At 43.2% G+C, this 18,883-nt stretch overlaps 1 long non-coding RNA gene and 6 other non-coding genes across 12 annotated transcripts in view; all 7 read right to left on the bottom strand.

Annotated features, from left to right (window-relative positions):
- Nucleotides 1-10,532: 10,532 nt before the first annotated feature.
- The window catches only part of LOC131517742 (uncharacterized), a 29,079-nt gene continuing 20,728 nt past the window's right edge, over nt 10,533-18,883 (bottom strand). For 4 of the 6 annotated variants that reach the window (XR_009264780.1, XR_009264784.1, XR_009264782.1 and 1 more), the window contains 5 exons: nt 16,912-16,992; nt 13,996-16,154; nt 12,998-13,082; nt 12,022-12,107; nt 10,533-11,237 (listed from right to left, as the gene is read on the bottom strand). This is a non-coding gene — a long non-coding RNA (uncharacterized LOC131517742). The remainder of the gene's footprint in view (nt 11,238-12,021; nt 12,108-12,997; nt 13,083-13,995; nt 16,155-16,911; nt 16,993-18,883) is intronic. The other 2 variants (XR_009264781.1, XR_009264783.1) reach the window with 2 other exon arrangements.
- On the bottom strand, nt 11,605-11,680 carry LOC131518454 (small nucleolar RNA SNORD113/SNORD114 family). Its single transcript, XR_009265129.1, has one exon. It is a non-coding gene; the product is annotated as a small nucleolar RNA SNORD113/SNORD114 family (small nucleolar RNA).
- LOC131518469 (small nucleolar RNA SNORD113/SNORD114 family) lies at nt 12,576-12,649 on the bottom strand. Its single transcript, XR_009265144.1, has one exon. It is a non-coding gene; the product is annotated as a small nucleolar RNA SNORD113/SNORD114 family (small nucleolar RNA).
- On the bottom strand, nt 13,608-13,679 carry LOC131518453 (small nucleolar RNA SNORD113/SNORD114 family). The gene has a single exon (XR_009265128.1). It is a non-coding gene; the product is annotated as a small nucleolar RNA SNORD113/SNORD114 family (small nucleolar RNA).
- Nucleotides 15,706-15,778, bottom strand: LOC131518499 (small nucleolar RNA SNORD113/SNORD114 family). The gene has a single exon (XR_009265173.1). It is a non-coding gene; the product is annotated as a small nucleolar RNA SNORD113/SNORD114 family (small nucleolar RNA).
- On the bottom strand, nt 16,494-16,565 carry LOC131518463 (small nucleolar RNA SNORD113/SNORD114 family). The gene has a single exon (XR_009265138.1). It is a non-coding gene; the product is annotated as a small nucleolar RNA SNORD113/SNORD114 family (small nucleolar RNA).
- LOC131518497 (small nucleolar RNA SNORD113/SNORD114 family) lies at nt 18,003-18,076 on the bottom strand. Its single transcript, XR_009265171.1, has one exon. It is a non-coding gene; the product is annotated as a small nucleolar RNA SNORD113/SNORD114 family (small nucleolar RNA).

Raw genomic sequence — 18,883 nt, 5'->3', positions numbered from 1 at the left:
GGGAGTTTTCCAGATGTTTCCTTGCAGGGCTTTTACAAAATGTCACAGAATTGGTAGACTTAGCCATAAAAGTTTGTTACGTTCTTTAGTCTTGATGAGCAAACCACAGACATGTGCTGCCACACCCTCAGGGCCCGAGCCCCTTCGCACGAAGAACGGGGCCAGCAGCCTCCCAGATGGGAATGACAGACATCCGGACTCTGTGCTCAGGGCATCTCTCTGCTGCACCCCTCCGTCCTGTGCATCCCAGGGAGGAATCCAGTGTGACAGCTGCTGCAGGGGTATGGGACACGCCCTGGACTCGGGCACTGAGTGGCGCTCACTGTTCTCATCTGAGCCTCTACAGGACCTCTGCAGGATCTATCAACTCGAGCCAGTGCTGGGGGAGAGGGGAGACCTTAAGAGAGGAGCGGCCCCCCCCGGGAGCTATGCAGAGGCAGGCTGGGGGGCCCTGTAGGGCCCCTCTCCCTCCCTTCTTTCTCCAATAGCTGCCCAGCGCTTTCTAGCTCACAAAACCCCTTTCCTTTGTGCCCCGCTGCACCCCAGAGAAAGGCCACCCTGCATCGAGGCCTCCGCCTCTGGCCAACGCCAGCCCCTCCCATCCACCACTCTGCCTCGTTCTTCTTCCCAGTAGGGATCCAAGCCTGCACAGGGTGCAGTCCCTGAGAAGGGGTGTGCTGGCGAAGAAACCGGGAGACCCACAAAGTGAAGGACTCAGGCCAGAGGGTCCCGGGCCGCTCGAAGGAAATGCCACCCACCTTAGGTGACCCCCCCACACTTCAAGTATGGCTTTTCCAAGGCCGAGGAGCGCCCACCAGCTGCATAAACAGCCAAACCGAGGAATGTGGGCCCACGACTCACCAGGGTACTAAATATTTGGATAGGTGACCTGTGGAGCCATGGGGTGGGGGGCGCTGGCGGGAGGAGGGACAGGGCAAAGGGTATGTATAGAGAGGACTGACAAGAACAGGAAGGCCAGGGGCCCAGAGTCGCAGGGAAGCAGCAAGTGACCCCAGGGGCGCAGGGGATTGGACGAGTAGCCCTTTTAGAAGTCTGAACTCTGGCCCGGGGCGGGGGGGGGGCTCCCCAGAGAACCCCACGGAGGGGGCCCATCAGAAAATGAGGCCAGAATCCCTGCGGTGCCCGGGGACAGCGGAGGGGAGGGGCCAGCTGAGGAAAGAGAAGCCACGGCAGGGACACATGTGCCCAGGCCTGCCCTTGTCCCCTCTGGGCAGCTGCCAGCAGCCCCTGCTGGCGGGGGTCACCAGCTCCTGCTGTCCCCGGGAACATCTGCCGGGGACAGGGTCAGGCCCCTGCCAAGCTGGCAGGACGGTCTTTTATTTTATCCTGCTGATCTGAGGGAAAAGAAAATATAACAAATCAGCCCCAAAGAGACCAGTGAAGATCAAGGGCCTGGAGGACAGAGGGAAGGGGGGCTGGGACCCGAGTCCAAGGGAGAGCTATCCATTCCTTCCCCACGACAGGCAAAATGGGAACGGCGGACAGCCCTGCCATCATCCTTCTCCCGTGGTTACAGATGGGGACACCGAGGCTGGGCAGCCGTTGGCTCCAACTCGAGTCTCAGATGTAGGGAAGAGGGAAACGTCACCCTTCCTGACGGTCCTCGGTGGCTGCTGAGGCCCAGAGGACACAGAGGGGGTGCTGGCGGAAGGGGAGCGGGCAGCGTCCACAGGTTTGGGGGTGCGGAGGAGGCCAGCCAGTGGCAGCTCCCGTGGCTCCCTGCTGGGTCTGCCTGCCGGGCCACGTGCAGCACACCCGCCGGGCACAGCCCACAGCAAGATTTCTGCAGGATAAAAGAATGAAACTCACTTCCCTCTCACAGATGAGGAGCCCAAAGCCTGGAACGTTCTGGTGACTTCGAGGCACACACTGCTTTTTCCTGGCAAAAAAAAAAAAAAAAGAGAAAAAGTCAAAAGAGAATGAGAGACCACGAATCTCCCTGTCCAAGGGACCAGTCCAGGGCCTGGGTTCACTCACAGCTCAGCGGGGACGGCGGGACAGCCAGTCCCAAGGGCTCAAACACTGCAGACTGCTCTCTGGGGCTATGTGTTCCTCCGCCCCCCAAGATCCATCCGGCCACACCTGTGACCCTGGGGCACCAGCCTCAGCCACCACTCTGGGAGGCGGGAGCCCACTCAGGAGAAGCCTGGGAGGAGTCACGCACGGGGGCCTGCCCTCCCCAGGCCTCAGTTTCTTTGTCGCCACAATGAGGAATCAGTGCCACCCGTCTCTGGATGAAACGGGGAAACATTCGGCCGTGCCTGGTGACGACAGGCATAATGCAATGCTATTACTCTTTCTCCCCAGGCTCCGAGGGCACCTCCCAGGGGAAGGGCGAGCCCTAAGCTGGACCCACCCCTAAACATGCAGCCCCAGCTAGTGCTACACGCTTGTCCTATCCATCTCGGGATGAAGTCAGACTCCACGCTGGCTCCGGGAGGGTCTGAGGCCTCCGCACAGAGCTTGGAGGAAGGCTGATGGGGGTGATCGAGCTCACTCGTTTCACAGAGAAGCAAAACCGAACCGCAGAATTCTGCCTTGCAAAACCATCAGCCTGCTCAGTGACAGCTGAAGGTTTGTTTTCAATCTCTGCTTCCCTTCTTTGCGAGGAGGCCCCAGCGACCCCCGCCAACCAGACTCAGCTCTGGCCAGTGGCCACAGGGTTTCAAATTTTGAAACGGGTCTTTTGCAAAATGTTCAGTTTCAAGCCCTGGTCTGATTGCCCACATCCTGTCCAAACTTCCTGGGGGAGTGAGATTTATTTAAGAAGGAATAAAATCCCCATGTTCATGTCCTTGAGTGAAAACACGCTCCGTCCCAGGCAATTTCAAGGATTAAGGTTACATATCTCCTAATGAGTCGCAGGCGAAAAGGAAAATGGAATTGGCTGGAGGAGGGGTACAGGCCTCAGTCATGAGGAGGTGTTACTCCCCAGTGCCAAGGACCCCGGTTCTCTTCCGGGGACAGGATCTGCCCCCCAGAATGACCTCCCAATCATTATTTTGTGTGTTCATTCAGTGTCTCATTCAACCAGCTTTCTGACGGATGGACCCACCACTCTGCACAGGTTCTATGGGGGTGGGGGGTGGTCCGAGACACCCCAGACCGAGCACAGCCGGGCTGGAAAGCCAGACACCTAAATCAAGCACAGGAGACGTTTCTGAATGGAGGTCAAGTTCATGGTCATGCAACAGTTCCAAATGTGGGTGACTCAACCCACAGGGGGAGGCAGGCTGTCCAGCTACTGAGCAGTGAGGACAGGGTCAGAACAGGAGCATGTGTAAAGGCACAGAGACGCAGACACAGAGTCTGGGAGGGTCTGCCGGGTGACACATAGGGCCAGGCCAAGGTGGGAGCCAGGGCAAGAGGCCAAGTCGCAAAGACCGTGAGTGAGAAGCAAGGAGCTTGGGCTTCCCCCTGGGGCTTCCGAAACTCACAAAAGGGCTTTAGGGAGCATGGAACTCTTTCTCATGCATTCTAGAAAAATCTAGAAAGATTGTATTGACTGCAGCATGGAGAACAAACTGAAGGAAGGGCAAAAAGACCAATCCAGAGGCTGACCCAGGCCAACATGAGGGAAGTCTGGACTTTCGTGGTGCCGAGCATGAGAGAGGTAGCCTCCTGGGTTCTCTGGAGACAGAGGAAGGGGCAGGACCAAAGCTGGAGGCCGAGGGAGGGTGGCATCGGTGAAGGTGACCGGAACAAGGCGTGTGGACTGCAAGGTTCGCTGCAGAACATCACAGTGATGCTACCCCCACGGTGGTTTCTCGGGCAGCCGTTTGAAGACACTCAGAATGGAATGTGGTGGAGGGAGACAAGGTCAACACATGTTCCAGTGTACCCTCAGTTTGTCATCTGGCAGTACATCGAGAAGAACCACCTGGAAGTTGACGGGGTGGCTCAAACCCTGAGCCTCAGCAGAGCCTTCCTTAACAAGCACACGGCCTGCGTGACTACAATGTTTGGCTGGTCGCCTCTGCCCAGGTAATAACCAAAGGGCCGCTGCACAAACCCCAAAGTCCACCCATCCTTCTTTCCTCCAACGATGTCCGAGGACCTGCCCGCAGGGACCCACAGCCATCTGCCAGCTCTGACCGTGGCCATGGCCTTGTCCTTCCAGAGTGTCCCCCCCAAAGCAGAGGGAGCTTGTCATAAGGGCCAGACCAGGCCAGGTGGCAGGTCAGCAAAGCCCACGGCACCCAGGCTTCACAGAGCTTGTCGCGAGGGTGATTAAGTAATTCCACAGTGAAAATTTGTTCGAAATCTATCTCCCACTCAAGACTTGAAGCTCCATGAGGGCAGAGATAGGATATGGCCTGCCTCCTGCTGCTTATACCCAACCTCTGGTGCCACAGAAAGAGCCCAATCTTTTTCTGAATAAATGAAAGAATGGACGATTAGTTCACCAAACATTCACTGAAGCCTAGACCTTCTGGTGGGTTACCTGACACCAAGGAGTTCATTCCCTTTGGGAGAAACCAGTAGGTCATAACTAACACCATAACAAGGGCTCTGTCGGGGGTGTGGAGGATGGATACGTGAGCACGACAGGACGAATCTGGACCACGGGAGGTGAGGAGCCAGGAAGGAAGACAAGGGGCTATGTGAGTGCAAGGCAGGTGACAGGTGTGTTGGGCATGGCACAAAGCTGAGCAACCACGGAAAGCACAGATTAGAATCAACTAGAAGCTGTTGAACGCTATGAGGTCCAAGCACCTCATTTACCCAACAATCCTGGGGAATGTGAGAACCTAAGTCCCACGTCCTGCGTCCATACACTTTCCAGTCACACATTAGATTCTAGACGAAGGCCACTGATGCTCATCCTGCCGCCCGCCCTCAGCATTCAGGGGGCCCGGAGGGGCTGGAGGTTGCCCAGATGGAAGACAGCCAGCCCAGAAGACTCAAAATTAGGGTCCCAGATGTCCACTATTAAGAAGGGAGATGGGGGTCTACCTGATTCAGTCCGAAGTAGAAAGGCCAATGATTTGAGCTGAAATCCAGTCTTCAGGAAGGAGAAGGCTATATTCCAAGCCAAATGACATCGCCAAGTCCAAAGGAAGGACACGAAACCAGGAGTGAGAGATGGAATCCAGGGTCAGGAACAGGCAAGACAGGAGAGGAGGGTGAGTGGTCAGTGTCAGCCATAGAGTGGGTATAAAATTATAACACGTAACTGCAGGAGGGAGGAATGATGCAATACAGGGAGGGGGCAGTGGAGGGGGGGCGGTCTTGGGCAAATACCCACAGACGGCAAAGATGTTGCCAACTTACTTTTCTCGTCATCTGTCCCTGGCAGAACGGCATGTTATGCTGTCTTAAAGGTGCATAGTCTGGACCCATCCCATCCAAACTGGCATTGTTCTAGAACTTCGTCGAACTTGCCATTCTTCTTGGACAGGGGAATCTGCGTATTACGTGGATGTCATTTGGGAACTTTCTAAAGAAGTGCAATTGAAACCATCAATTACAGCTACTTCGGGTAAGTTTCGAAGCATTTATTCCCTCCCAGGTCCCACAGTATGGGCCTTCTAACACGCTCTTGCTAGACAAGGTTAATTCCCGTAACAATCGTTATCTTCGTGGAAGACATGGAGCTGAGGCTCGAGGTCCAGAGGCCCTTCACCTCTAACCCACAACAACCACAAGAGGAACTCGGTTTCCTTGCAAAGGCAAAGAGCAGGCCCACTTGCTGGAGGCATAAAAACAAGACCAGGTTATTTTTGACCTCCTGTCTTGGCAGAGGCAAGGGCAACTTTCGGGAAGACCCAGGGCTTCCACTCCACCATGCCAAGCCAGCGTTGCCCAAGGATGGGCCAGTGCCCAGGGCAGTCAGAACTGCCAGTATCCTGTCTGTCTGGCACCGAACACTAGAAGCTGGCCTCAAGGGAGAATCTGGACCTGCGTCGGAGAACGCCGCAGGCCATCTGACACAGCACACCTCCCCGCGGGACGGTTCCCAGACCGTTCTGAGAAGGGCCAGCCTGGTTCCACAAAAGCACATGTATTTTTAGTTATTCATTAATTCGTTCGGCAATAATTGACTGGGCGCCTCCCAGGCTCGGGGCTGGCCGGGCGCTGGGATGCAGAGTGGAATCTGACCCGGTTCCTGGCTCTCGCAGGGCACATGGGCTTAGCGATAACACGTAAACAAATACCCGTGATAGAGTAGAATGGGCGCTCCGGTAGAGCTATTTACAAAGTGGCGTGAGGTTGGGGTGTGGCTAGCTCTCTCCCGAGTGGTCAGGGAAGGGATCCCAGTGTGACTTCATTCACTCATTGCCTCACACACGGATCACTGACTCACTCACCCATTTACTGACCCATTTGTTTATTCGCTCCTTCATTCAGGGCAGTTAAGCTGTTCTTGGACCGCACTCCCATCCGTTGACTCGTTTACTCACTCACTAATTCGTTATTTTATTCACTCACTCTACTATATGCATCCCTCCATCCACTGGCTTATTCGTCTGCTCATTAACTTGCCTCACTCATGGACTTATTTATCTACTAATTTGTTAAATTCTCCCACTTTTTCCTTCTTTCATCAATTTGTTCATTTCTTCACTCACTCAGTTTTTGGCTTATTAATCAGTTAATGCATTTGGCTCCTCATTCACTCAGTGACTCGCTGGTTCATTCATTCCCTCATCACTAATTCACTTTCAATTCTCATTGAAACTCAATTCGCAAACTCATGCAGGGACTCACTTACCTATTCTTTCGTCTATTTGTGCACCCATCTTTCACTTGTTGACTCCTTGAGCTACTAGTCTTTCATTCATTCACCCACTGACTTATTTATTCATCACTCATTCTCCTTTTGACATTCTTCCTTACACATCATCTCATCCACTCATTGATTCGATACTTAATTCATCATACATGTACGCACGTATGCATTTGGTTAAGTGGACGTGTCAACTCATTATCAATTTGTTAACACGTGTGCATACTCAACATTTTCATCAATATGTTTTCCTTTGTTTACTCAAAGCCTCCTTCATCCACGAACTCACTGATCATCCAGTCATTCACCACTTATGCAATTCGTCATTCCACAAAGGTCTATTACTCGTGCTCTGTGAGCTAGGCATAATGGGCAGTGCAGAGGACAAGGGGGTTATGACCCCTAACTTCATGGAGCTTACAGCCTAGCGAGATTTTCATTGGCTCAAGCGTCATCTCCTTTGTAAAGCATCTGATACTTAAGATTGAGCCAAGGGCCCACCTTCCGTGCTTCTGGAAAGTCCTTGCCCATTATATCAAATTGTTGCATTTATAAGTTGGTCTCTACCTAGTCCCAAAGAGCTACGTGACAGCTGGAACCAGACTGGATTCAGACACAAATGCCACGACCAACACACAGACTCACATGGATTTGGGTCAATGTTGAGCTGAAATGAACACCTCATGAGTTATTTTAGCACTGTCTTAGACACTAAGTGCCAAAACATTTTAGAATAGGGAATTCTTGGGGCGCCTGGGTGGCTCAGTCGGTTAGGTGTCCGACTTCGACTTCGGCTCAGGTCAGGATCTCACGGTTTGTGGGTTTGAACCCCGAGTCAGGCCCTGTGCTGACAGCTCCAAGCCTGGAGCCTGCTTTGGATTCCGTGTCTCCCTCTCTCTCTGCCCCTCCCCACCTCGTTCTCTGTCTCTCTCTCAAAAATAAATAAGTGTTAAAAAAATTTTTTTAATAGAATAGAAATTCCTGCCACCACCTCCACATATATGAGGTGATGAGTATTTGTGAGATAGAGAAAAGAAATAATCTAGGTAAGTAGAAAAAATATCTCAATTGTTTCAGTACAACGGGCAGAGTTAGTACCTCATACTACACGCTACTAAAACAACGATAAAAAAGGTAAATGCTTTATTTCATAAATGTCAGTGGTGCAAAACTGCAATGACCTTAATCCTTCTTTCAAATCACATTTCCATCACTGGTCCAGGATTCTGCCTCCTTCAATTCAGATTTTCAAACACCAATTTACCAAACAACTACAGCAGCAACAACAATAACACTAACATCCAGGGACCCACCAAAGTACCAGAATGAAAATAATGAATATTTTAACAACTGTATCTGTCCTCATTATACACAGAGGGGAAGATTAAATCTTTTCCATTACATAGGTCTCAGAGAAGCAAAATGGGGTTGATCCTAATTCTTGTTTCATAAAATTTTAGCATTGGGACACGCTTTGCCACTCTAATTTTCTTTACATATGGATTTTTCCTTGTTTATTAGTTTAGTCAGTTATTCCTTTTCAAAGGCAAAGTCAACAGCACAGAATTTATTTCCAAACAAGAGGGGGAATTTTTTACAAGTAAGTCTCTCTATGTGCTCCTAAAGCAGAGTGCTGAAATAACCGACCCAAGTGAAACAAATCTTTGTGTTGGGAATCCTCACATCATTCGTCAAGAGTGACCGTTGTAATATCACTAGCATATTTACACTTAATTTGCTCAATTATGGGTTATTTTAATACAATACAATACAATACAATACAATACATAAAATGAAATAAAATAAAATAAATGAAATGAAATGAAATAAAAATAAAATAAAATAAAATAAAATAAAATAAAATAAATAAAATCAAATAAATAAAATGAAATGAAATGAAATAAAATAAAAATAAATAAAATAAACAAGGAAAACACAACCAATCCAAGGACAAGACCTTTGACTATGACTAGAAGGTGTCTATAATCTTCTTAAGCTGAGAGGGAGCAATCTATTTTTTGAATGGAAATCTGTTTTTGTTTTTGTTTTTTTATTTTTGCAAAATGAATAAAGCACGACCTTGTCAGGACAAATTCTTATCATCAGTCCATACAAGGTCTTCTTTGATTTCATGTTATGGTTGCATGAAGCCATTTATTCTTTTTGAAAATAATGTCATCATCCATGAACAAAATGACCAAGCCAAGAATAAAAACTTAATCTGCTACTTATCCTAATCTATGCTTTCTTTGGCCACATCAGTAACAGTCAGGATCCTCACCATTAAGTGTAATGACAAAAGCAGCCAATGTGTGGCCATTCTCGGCACACAGCAGATGTAATAAAGAATAAAATATAGTCATCATTGGTTCATTCTTGGCACTCACTCATTCAGTTAGCCATTTCTTTAATTTCAACTTTTTTTTCCTTCACAAAACAAACACATAGAAACCCACTGCAAATAGACAGCAGAACATCGACTCATAAACTCCCTCTACCTAGCGGCTTCTTACACAAAGTGGTAACAACCTTAATCTATGTTTTTTTTTTTCTTACTTGACCAAAGTGTTTCAGAACTGAATACAGAATATTTCCCATTTTATAACATATCCTCTAAATTGGTCCATGTTTTGACCTAATTTTCTTTACCTTTGAGTATATTTGCTTATTGATACATTCATTTATTCATTAATAATATAAGGTCAAATCCATGAACCTTTCTCAACTAGATTCTTGCCCTTTCCTGAGACCACTCCCCAAAAGTCCTACACGAGTTCGCTTTGTGAGTGGACCTCAGTGGTTCAAAAAATGATTGATCATAATTTTTATTCAGATGCATTCCATTCACATCCTTGGTGCAGGTGCAATCCTTCAGCATTTAACTTTTAGAGATTACACGGAACCATTGTTAGGTGTTACAGAGGCCAACCATGAACCCAACATCCTGCTCAACAACTAGAATATTGACTCTCGAAATGAGTATCAGCCTAGATCTTTATCAAGAGGGAAATGTTTAAATCATCAGTGGGACTAAATAAATAAAAAAAATCAGTGGAACAAACATAAAATGAGACTTTGAATTTTGAAATGAATGAAAAAAGCAAAGTTTTTTACTTGTCCTTCATTTGCGCTAATTTGGATTAATTATCCAAACTGTGGTTCATAACATATTCACATTACTGGCCTACGCACGACTTTCTAGAAGTTATTTACATTTATTTTGGGCCGCCTGGGTGGCTCAGTTGGTTAAGCGTCCGACTCTTGATATTCTGCTCAAGTCATGATCTCACGGTTTGTGAGTTCAAACCCCATGTCCTGTCAGTGCAGAGCCTGTTTGGGATTCTGTCTCTCTGACTCTCTCTCTCTCTCTCAAAATAAATAAGTAAACTAAAAAAAGAAAAACAACTAGGAGTGGCAGACAGTTTACTCTGGGTCCCATACCTTCAGAGCTAAAAGATTAGAACACCTTTTTTAAAAGGATGTGTTGTGCTAAATCAGATATATCATGAACCTTGGTTTGTGACACAATCTCATCGCTGGTCCTCATGTGGCTTTCTTTGATTATATTCCATACTATTTATTTATTTATTTATTTATTTATTTATTTATTTATTTACATCCATGTTAGTTAGCGTATAGGGCAATAATGATTTCAGGAGTAAATTCCAGCGATCTTCCCCTACATATAACACCCAGGGCTCATCCCCACAAGTTATATTCCATACTTTTCAATCACGCAGACAACTCTGAATACCCTATACAGACAACCCCCATTGAATTTGGAGTATTACTCACATTGAACCATCAAGGTCCTGATCATTACAGAATGATTATCGGCTTGAGTGTATCCATTCCGTAAAGTAGAAAGTAGATGGAAAAAAAGGGGGAAATGAATATGAACTATTTTATTTTTTAAGTTTTTATCTCAATTCCGATTAATTAACATATAGTGTAATATTAGTTTCAGGTGTACAATGTATAGATTCAACACCTTCCATACAGGGGTCCAGACATGTATCATTCGTCATCCTTCACTCTTACGCCACCAGGCACCATCAATGGCCCAAGCTTGTGAATTCTTTTCCTTTATATTTTGTCTATTGACTTATTCATCAATTCGCTACTTACTCATGAAGAAAGATACATGAATCCAAAAAACCCAGAATAAGAGCCTCGATATCCCTAATAGCTATCTATGAAATCATTTCCCACAGACGTTAGATCTGTTTCTGAAATCGGTCTCTGTGTTTCACATGTGGACATCTCAACATAATGTTTTGTACCAGTCCCATGTTTATTACTGGGTCATGTTTGGCCTTTGATTCTATCTCCTACTTCTTAAAAATGCATTGACCACTCGTAAAAATTGCCCAAACCAAGACAAAAAGTTCGACTGTTACTCACACACAAGGGTCTCCGTTCTCCAAAGACACCACCGAGTTCGGGGCCATGACAGAATGCCAAAATTGGCATGGCCGTGCCCATTCTGAGGAGTGTAAGAGCAAGTAGAAAATCAAGTTTGAGATCTTCTATCCATTGGTCCTTTGTATTCTGTTTTCATTCCCTCAGGCATTTCATATTTCCTCATTTACGGTGTTTTTGCTTACTCTTCTCTTTATTATCCATTCCAGACTATACTGATAGTATTGCTTTCCTTACTACATCTTCTCATACTTTGGAATACGCCTCACTCTTTCATGGTTAATCATTTAAACATCTTGATTGAGCCCTCCATTGATTCTTTTATATTGATATAATCATAATCCATGAGCCATAAAATTAGAAGCAAAAGATTCTTACATATCTCTCACATAGTATAGAATAGTATAAACTAGATTTCTGTTGTATTAGTGTTGGACCTCAGAGTTCCAGACATGGAATAGTCATCATCCATGACTCATACCGCCACCAGTAGTCATCATTGATCCAGACTTGGCCCTCATTGTAATTTGTGTCTACACGAATTTTATTAATTCATCAAGCCACTAATAATAATAAATACCTGAAGTCATAAAACATGACAGTACGATCCTTAAATATCTGTCTATAGAATTATTACTCACGGAAATACATCTCTTTCATTGGTTTATTTCAGTGTTGCATAGAAGGATTAACCAAAACAATGCTTCATAGCAACCCCCTATTTATATCGGGGTCATGGTTAATCTTCCAAAATTATACTTCGTATTTTTAAAATCATACAGTGAATGCCTGAATGCCTTAAAAAAAAAAAGACTGAAACCAAGACAACAACCTTGACTACGACTTACATTGATCTCCATGCTCCTAATGCAGAGATGTAACTATGGAGTTCATGGCCGTGGAAGATGCTTACATCAGCTTGAGGGTATTCATTCTAAGGAGTGCAGAGCAGGGGCGGTAATAAAATAGGTTGAGACATTATCTGCGTTGGTTCTTGAATTTTTATTTAGCCAATCATTTGGGCAGTTATTTGGGATAACATTTTACCTTCCCTTAAGCAAACAATATCAGTCTTGTCACTGACACAGAACCCTGACTATCAGTAACAGCACCTGTACCATCCGTAAAATGTAACACCCTTATGCCATTTATTTCCTAGTGAATATCAGTGTTTTGAATATATATCAACAATATTTCTTGCCTTACCATACATTTTTTTATAATTGGATAATGCTTAACCTTATTCATCTGTATACATTTTTTATGTGTTTTCTTTTGGTCCAGTTATGATAATAGTTTGAAAATGCATGAACACAAAGATCAAGACAAAATCCTTGCATACTCCTGACATCTGTTTATAGAATTATTTCAAAAAGAGAAAATGGACCATATTTCTTTTGTGTTGGACCTCAGAGTTCCAGACACATAATATTCATGTATATGACTCATATGCCACTGGTCGTCATCATCGATCCAAGATTAGCCCATGTCCTCTTCTTTCATTTCTACAATAATTATTGATGAATTCACTAACTCACTGATTGTACTTTTAAACACCATGACTCCCAAAACACCGAGAAAGAGCTCTAGTATCCTTAATCTGTATATAGAATCATTCTCATATATCAGTATATGTCTTTCATTAATATCTTCAGTTTTTCATATACACATCCATTGATATAATGCTTCCCATCTATCCTGGGTTTATCACTAGGCTACAGGTGGCCTTATCTGATTTTATTTCCAACTTTGTTACACAGTGAACACTCTTCAACAAACAAACAAACAAAAAACCCAAACCAAGACAAGAACTTTACTACTCACACTGGTCTCTATGCTCCTAATAAATAGATGCAGCCAGGAGCTCAGGACCATGGAAGATGCTTCCATCAGTTCAAGCGAGTCCATTCTGAGGAGTACAGATCAGAACAGGTGATACAAAAATTATACCTTCTCTCCATTGATGTTTGCTTTTCATCTTTAGTTCAGACAGTCATTTATGCGATCATTAATTCAAAGTATATTTCTTTCATTTTCTCTTAAGAAACCACTTTTGAGCTCGCCACAGACCCAGAACGTAAACATTGTCTATAATTTGTACTGTCTATATTATCCCTACCCAAGAGGTAACAGTCATAGGCACCTCATTTCTCATTAGACTTCAGGGTTTTCAAGATATATTAATAAGCATTTCTTGTTTGATCACGTAGTTTTATAATTAGACACTGCTTTACTTCATTTATCTTTCTTTACTTCTTTCTTTCTTTCTCTCTTTTTTTTTCAACTCACTTATCCAATTAAAATAATGGAATGAAAAACCATGAGCACAGAGACCCTCCCCGCCAAAAAAAAAAAAAAAAAAATCTTTGTGTATTCCTGACATCTGCGTGTAGAATCCTTTTCAACAAAGGGAACGGACTAGATTTCTCTTCTATTGGACCTCAGAGTTCCAGACACGTATTCATCACATATGACTCATACGCCACCAGTGGTCATCATTGATCCGTTATTGCCCCTCTTTTTCTTCATTTATTTCTATTTATTCACTAGGCATTACTTCACTAATAATAGTTTCTAATCATTACGATTCACACAAACCCAAGAAGGGTTTTTTATGTCCCAACTCTGTATAGAAAATCATTCTTGCATCAATCTCTTTCAGTAATTAACCTCAGTTTTATGTACGTACAACAATCAATATAAGGCACCACCTCAATATCACACTTATGACTACTCTACAGTCTACTATACAGTTTTCTTAATAATATGGTGACTACTCTTAAACAAACCACCCAAACCAAGAAACTTTGACTATTACTCACACTGGTCTCCATGCTCCTAACACACATATGCAACCATAGAGCTCGTGACCATGAAAGATGTTAAATCGGCTCAGGTGTGTCCATTCTGAGGAGTACAGAGCAGAACAGGTGATTAGTTAACAACAAGAGAACAAAAACCAAAACAGATCTTATCTCTACTGACCCTTGAGTTCTGCATTTCAGTTACTCATTGGTACATTTATTAATTTTTCATAAATATGTTTTTTCTCTTAACAAGAGGAATCATCTCAACCTTGGATATGATCGAGAACAAGAAAATTGACTCCTACTAAACAGTGTCTCCATGATCTTTTTTTTTTAAATTATTTTTTATGTTTATTTATTTCCGAGACAGAGAGAGACAGAGCATGAGTGGGGGAGGGGCAGAGAGAGAGGGAGACACAGAATGGGAAGCAGGCTCCAGGCTCTGAGCTGTCAGCACAGAGCCCGACGCGGGGCTCGAACTCACGGACCGTGAGATCATGACCTGAGCCGAAGTCGGTTGCTCAACCGACTGAGCCACCCAGGTGCCCCAACATGATCTTAAATGAGAGACAACGTTCTTAATCCATCTATTTCTTTATGAACATCAGTGTTTTCAATTTTTATTAATAATATTTTTTGCCTCATTACATATGTTTATAATTGAAAATCACTCCATCCTCTTCTTTACTTATATATTTATATTTGTTTAATGGTTCTACCATTGATTCATTAATAATAGTAAATCGAAATTTGTGACTCTAAAATAAGAACCTGGTATCTGTATATTCTTGACATCTGTCCCATGGATCATTTCAAACAGGAAACAGACGAGGTACACCACCAGTCATCATTACTGGTCCATTCTAGATCCTCACTCTCTTCATTTGTTTTCCATTTGTCCTCAATTAAATCATTAATTCAGAGACATTATTCAAGAAAACATGAGCACGAGATCCTTGAATACCCTTAACGCTGTTCTATAGAATCCTTTCCCATATACACCATATTTTTTCCATGTCTTTGATTCATCAACAGTAAGAATGTTTCCTATTAAAGCTATTATTGTGCCTTGGATAACTTTTTTCTGATGTTTAATGCTTTTTGACAATGCCGGAAACACTCTTAAACAAATGATTAAAACCAAGCTAAGATCTTTGACTGTTACTCACTTTGTTCTCTCTCCTGACAGAGGCAACACAATTTGAAGCACGGCAGAAGCTAAAATCAGATCAGTGCGTCCATTCTGAAGAGCACCAAGAAGACACAATGATTTTTACAAAATGAGACACTGTCCCCACTGACCCACAATTCTCATCTTTCATGTCCTTAGTCATTTAAGCGTTTATTAATTTGTGGTAATATTTATTTTCCTCTCAATACAACAAACCTCAAACTCAACAACTGACTCGGGGTGATACCCTACTACCTATCACCATCCATGTCACAATTACTCAAATATGTAATACACTTGGCCCATTTATTATCCATTCCAGTGAATATTAATATTCATTTCCCTGACTATATATTTTAGTAAAGAACAATGCTTCACCCTCTTCACCTTTATTCATGTATACATTTGCTAATTTGTTCTGCCATTGATTCTTTCGTAGTTATAGTTTTATAATTCATGAACACAAAGACCAAGAAAAAGATTATAGTCCTGCCTCTAGACCTCTGCCTATAGTATGACTGGAAATACGGGGAATAGGCTAGGTTCCTTTTGGGTTGGCCCTCAGTGTTCCGCACTCATTATTCATCTTCCATGAGTCGGACACCAGCAGTCATCATCACTGGTCGATGATTGGCTGTCTTTCTGTCCACTCTCATCTGCGCTTCTTTACTGACTAATTCATTAATAAAGAAATATGCATAAATCACACCAAAAAAGAAGATCCTTCAATATCCCTAACATTTCTCAATACTATCATATATAAATAGACTAAATCCTTTTGATTAACTGAACTTAGTGTTTGTTTCTTTAGGGATTAACCATTTTAATGTTTCATATCAATCCAATACTGCACATTGGCATGGTTGGCCTTCTCTGTACCGCTTAAACCAAGAGAAGAATTTTGACTATGATTCACATTGATCTCCATGCTCCTAACAGGGAGATGCCAACATAAACATGATGACTGTGGGTTAATCCTTAAATCAGCTCAAGTGTGTCCATTCTGAGAGCAAAGAGCAGAGCAGATGACAAAAAATCAAGATGTTTATCCATTGATTCATAGATTATACCATTCATTTATGTAGTCGTTCAGGTATTTACTATGTTAATATATTTCTTCTTAATAAATCAAATGTCAAATGTGGAAGTGACTCACACAACAACTGGCTGTAACTTATAATGTTCTATTACCACCTTTGCATCAGAGACAAAACACACTTGACAAAATGGTCCATTGGCTGTCAATTCCAAATCATAATGATGCGATTTTTCTTTGTACATTCCTGATGTCCAGTTTGAAGGGTCAATTCAAATAGAGGTACTGAACTAGATTTCTTTCATATGGGACCTCAGAGTTCCAGACACGTATTCATCATATATGACTTATACGCCATCACTGGTCATCATCGATCCAATATTGTCCTTTATTTTCTTCATTCATTTCTATGGGTTTATTGATTATAGAATTATTTCACTAATAACAATTTTAAATGCTATCATTCATAAAAACCCAAGAAGAGTCTTTGTGTCCGTAGTCTATATATAGAACTATTCTCACATCCATGTTTCTCATTATTACCTGTTTTTCTTATATACATCAATCAAAATAATGTTAACTCTGTCCCATATTTATTACTGTAACTGTATCCCATACTTTCGCAATTGTATACTTGCGTTCTTTAAAAATTCTTTGCACCTTTATACAAATAACCTTAAAGTAGAATACTGAAACCAAGAAAATAACCTCAGCCGTTACTCACATTAATTTCTGTCCTATTATAGAGAGGCAACCATAGAGCTCTTGACCATGGAAGATGCTAACTCAGCTCAAGTGCATCGTTCTGAGGAATACAGAACAGAGTAATGGTAAAAAAAAAAAAAAAATGAGACCTAATCACCATTGATCCTTGCTTTCTGAGTTTTATTAATTAGGTATTTATTATTTCTTCTTAATGTGTATTTTTATCTTTACAAAGGAGAAACTCAATCTAAATATTGACCCAGAAAAACAGGATTCACTCTTCCTCATCAGTGTCTATAGGATCTTTAGCCATTTGATCCATTAATTTCTTTTTTTTTTTTTTTTTTTTTAAATTTTTTTTCAACGTTTTTTATTTATTTTTGGGACAGAGAGAGACAGAGCATGAACGGGGGAGGGGCAGAGAGAGAGGGAGACACAGAATCGGAAGCAGGCTCCAGGCTCCGAGCCATCAGCCCAGAGCCTGATGCGGGGCTCGAACTCACGGACCGCGAGATCGTGACCTGGCTGAAGTCGGACGCTTAACCGACTGCACCACCCAGGCGCCCCGATCCATTAATTTCTTAATGATTATCAGTGTCTATAGGATCTTTAGCCATTTGGTCCATTAATTTCTTAATGATTATCAGTGGTTTTAAAATGATCAATGATGGGGCGCCTGGGTGGCGCAGTCGGTGAAGCGTCCGACTTCAGCCAGGTCACGATCTCGCGGTCCGTGAGTTCGAGCCCCGCGTCAGGCTCTGGGCCGATGGCTCGGAGCCTGGAGCCTGTTTCCGATTCTGTGTCTCCCTCTCTCTCTGCCCCTCCCCCGTTCATGCTCTGTCTCTCTCTGTCCCAAAAATAAATAAAAATTTAAAAAAATAAATAAATAAATAAAATGATCAATGATACCTTTTGTCTCACCACATATATTCATAACTGGACTGTGCTTCACATTCTCCACTTATATTCTTTAATAGTTCTATCATTATTCCATTAATAATAACGAATCTAAGTCTATGAAATCAGTACAAGAATACAATCTTTGTGTATTCCTGACATCTCTTCATAGAGCCAATTTCAGCAGAAGAAGGAGAGTGATTATGTCCCACATGAGACCTCAGGGTTCCAGACACATATTTTCATCAGCCTTGACTCCTATGCTTCCAGCCATCCTCACTGATCCCTGCCTGAGTCTATTTTTCTCAGTTCATGTCTACATTTGGATCAATTAAATTATGAATTTGTTTATGATAATAAAAATAATACCTGGTGGGGCGCCTGGGTGGCGCAGTCGGTTAAGCGTCCGACTTCAGCCAGGTCACGATCTCGCGGTCTGTGAGTTCGAGCCCCGCGTCGGGCTCTGGGCTGATGGCTCGGAGCCTGGAGCCTGTTTCCGATTCTGTGTCTCCCTCTCTCTCTGCCCCTCCCCCGTTCATGCTCTGTCTCTCTCTGTCCCAAAAGTAAATTAAAAAAAAAAAAAAAAAAAAAAAAGTTGAAAAATAAAAATAATACCTGGCATAAAAACACAAGAACAGATTCTTGAATGTCCCTAACATCAGTTTACAGAATCATTTCCCACAGACTATACTTCTTTCATTAATAGACCTCATTCCTGTACGTCATAAATCAACATAATGTTTTATATCTTATTTATCATAGGTCATCATAAACTTTTAAATTAATTTAATAATTTTTAATAATACCATAAAGACCCTTAAACAAATGACCAAATCCAAGATGGCAACGTTGGCCATTGCTCACTTTGGTCTCTTTCCTTACACAGAGGCACCATGACTATTTTGATGACTGCACATGCTGAAATCGCTTCCAGCATCCAGTCCAAGCAGATTAAAATGTCGAGACTTTCTCTCCATTGATTCATAGGTTCCACGATTTGTTTGCATAGTCCCTTGGGCATGTATTAATTTGTGGTAATATTTATTTTTCTCTTAATAAATTCAATCTCAAAGTTCTAACTGACTCTAACTATT

Source organism: Neofelis nebulosa, chromosome 7 (genome assembly GCF_028018385.1).
Source record: "Neofelis nebulosa isolate mNeoNeb1 chromosome 7, mNeoNeb1.pri, whole genome shotgun sequence".
NCBI lineage: Eukaryota > Metazoa > Chordata > Mammalia > Carnivora > Felidae > Neofelis > Neofelis nebulosa.
Note: the sequence above shows the minus strand (reverse complement) of the source record. Positions and strands in the feature narration are given on the sequence as shown.